General features: G+C 41.6%; 1 pseudogene; it reads right to left on the reverse strand.

The window, feature by feature from the left end:
* Nucleotides 1-266: 266 nt before the first annotated feature.
* On the reverse strand, nucleotides 267-2,622 carry LOC128696666 (heat shock 70 kDa protein-like; annotated as a pseudogene).
* Between the last annotated feature and the right edge of the window lie 672 nt (nucleotides 2,623-3,294).

Consider the following 3,294-nt stretch of genomic DNA (forward strand, 5'->3'; position numbering starts at 1 on the left):
AGTAGAAGGAAGCTCCAATTTCACTGGATCACAGAAGCATCAAGAATTTGCTGGACTTTCTTAGTACTGGACTTATCTTTAGTTGGTAGGTATAATTGGTATATAATATTTACTCCTATTTATTCGGTCCCACTATCAATAAGTATTATCTGCATGTCCAATATCCATAAAGGTTTAAAATAAACAAATATTCAATTAATTGTTCATTTTACATGATAATTTACGAACATTAGGAAATGATGGTAGAAAATGGCAAAAGCCGACAAGTGTCTATTAGAGAATAAAAAGGCATAAAATTCTCACTATGGAATGATATGAATTAAAGTGTGTAGAATATAAACGTTAAATAATACTTATTAATTATTATGCCACTAATTCCAGAGTAAAAATAACAGGACTTCGTTGTAACAGTACTTGGAAATTCCTAAGAAAACAAGATTATATTGCAGATGCACTAATTAAATCTTAAGATTATAAAATAAGACTATTCGAATCATACCAGTAATTATAGAGAAAGATTATAACATAAAACTACAGATGAAACAGCATTGAAATAGTACTAGTAATTCTTTAGGAATATTACAAAATAATAATATATGGAATTATGACTTAGTCAACTTCTTCGATAGTGGGTCCTGGTCGACTGGAGGTGTTGGTAGCTGCTGGACCTCGACCTGCTGGTCCTTGCTCCCCTGAGCCGTAAATTTTAGCAGCCAAGGGCTTCCAGCGGTCCTCAAGTTTCTTGAGTTGGAATTCAAACTCTTCCTTCTCTGCTAGCTGGTTGTCGTCAAGCCAGGAGAGTGTCTCCTCCACTTGAGCAGTGACACTCTTCTTCTCTTCCTCTGTGAGTTTACTGGCGATGTCCTCCTCGCGCAGGCTGTTCTTCAGGCTGAGACACAATGACTCCAGACGGTTCTTACTCTCAATTCACTCTCGTTGGCGGCTGTCTTCCTCGGAATATTTTTTGTCTTCCTGAACCATTCCCTCTATTTCTTCCTTGCTGAGGCGACCTTTGTCATTAGTGATGGTAATCTTGTTTTGTTTGCCTGTTGACTTGTCCACAGCAGACACATTAAGAATCCCGTTGGCATCAATATCAAAAGTGACCTCTATCTGAGGGACTCCGCTTGGGGCAGGAGGAATGCCTGTGAGGTCAAACTTGCCTAGCATATTGTTGTCCTTGGTCATGGCGCGTTCTCCTTCATATACTTGAATAAGGACACCCGGCTGGTTGTCTGCATATGTGGTGAAGATCTGAGTTTGCTTAGTGGGGATCGTGGTGTTGCGTTTGATGAGGGAAGTCATGACGCCTCCGGCTGTCTCAATACCCAAAGATAAAGGTGCCACATCCAAAAGCAGAAAATCCTTGACGCTGTCCGACTGGTCACCTCTAAGGATGGCGCCTTGAACGGCGGCACCATAGGCCACAGCCTCATCAGGGTTAATGGATTTGTTGAGGTCCTTGCCGTTGAAAAAGTCCTGCAGTAACTTCTGCACTTTAGGAATACGAGTAGATCCGCCCACCAGTACAATGTCGTGGATTTGGTTCTTATCTAGCTTGGCGTCCCTCAGAGCCTTTTCTATGGGAAGCAATGTGCTGCGGAATAGATCTGAACACAGCTCCTCGAACCTGGCTCGAGTTATAGCTGAGTAGAAGTCTATGCCATCATACAGTGAGTCAATTTCCACGTTGGCTTGTATAGAGGACGAGAGAGTACGTTTTGCTCGTTCACAGGCCGTTCTCAAACGTCGCAGTGCACGTTTGTTGTTGCTTATGTCTTTTTTGTATTTCCTCTGGAACTCTTGTATGAAGTGGTTGACCATACGGTTGTCAAAATCTTCACCACCAAGATGAGTGTCTCCTGCCGTGGATTTGACTTCAAATATACTATCATCGATGCTCAAGATGGACACATCAAAGGTTCCACCACCCAGATCACATTACGTTCCTTGCAGCTTCCAGTGGCTACTTTCTTGTCGAGGCCGTAGGCAATTGCTGCTGCTGTGGGCTCGTTGATGATGCGCAGAACATTGAGTCCAGCAATGACGCCAGCATCTTTGGTGGCTTGACGCTGAGAGTCATTGAAGTAGGCGGGCACTGTGATAACGGCATCCCTTACTTTCTGGCCCAGGTACGCCTCTGCTGTCTCTTTCATTTTGGTCAACACCATAGACGAGATCTCCTCGGGGTTGAAGCTCTTGTGCTCTCCCTTGTACTCAACGCGTATATTGGGCTTAGCGTTGTCGTTAACCACATCAAAAGGCCATTGTTTCTTGTCAGTCTGAACAGTGGAATCATTGAACTTGCGACCGATGAGTCGTTTGGCATCAAAAATCGTGTTGTTGGGGTTGAGGGCTGCCTGGTTTTTAGCTGCATCACCAATAAGTCGTTCTGTGTCAGTGAAGACTACGTATGATGGCGTGGTTCTGTTGCCTTGGTCGTTAGCGATGATTTCCACCTTACCCTGCTGGAAAACACCCACACAGGAATACGTGGTGCCCAAGTCAATACCAATTGCTGGAGCTGACATTGTATATAGTGTGTCTTCTTGCTCAAGATCAACACATTGTTCAAAAAAACACAGAGTCGAGTGGTAGGTTGATTTCTCAGGTGAGCTTCTCGCGCTGGCTGGACTGTGACTGTCTGACGCTACAGCCGTCACATCTTATGTGAGGAGGCCATCATTTCCCTAAGTCCTAGAACATTCCAGTTTTTTTTAATACGCTCTGACCGCAGTTGAACAAAGAAAACGGCAATGTTCTGCTAAAACAGGGTAACTATTATAAACTTTATTAATCTAAAATAAAAAAAAATTTCCGTTCATTTTTATTTGACATTTCTAAGTGTGAAGAATTATTTACATCTCGCTAAGTTGTTTACACCTCCCTAAGTTTAAATTAATTTATAGATCAAGCGTTCACGAGTCTCAAGCATTTTTTTTAATTAAAATGTTAAAACAACCTCTAAACATGATATACTGATATACATGATATACATGATATACTGTATATAATTTTATATTGAAATGTATCATACATTTATTATACAAAAACGAATAAATATAGTTATACGTAATCAATAAAAAAATGCACTTTTGCAATTGATTGCAAAATAAGATGAAAGATAATTATAGTACTCACAGAGGAGAGCTAAACTCGTAGGGGTCAAGCTGTTGGAACTTATTTGGCTCGAGAAGTCCCAACGGGGGAAAAAAACACCGTTTGATGGCCCTTAAACCCAACCCCGAACATAAACACATTTCTCTCCCCGAGTTGGCGTGGATGAAGGTACTA

Source organism: Cherax quadricarinatus, chromosome 46, assembly GCF_038502225.1.
Source record: "Cherax quadricarinatus isolate ZL_2023a chromosome 46, ASM3850222v1, whole genome shotgun sequence".
Classification (NCBI taxonomy): Eukaryota; Metazoa; Arthropoda; class Malacostraca; order Decapoda; family Parastacidae; genus Cherax; species Cherax quadricarinatus.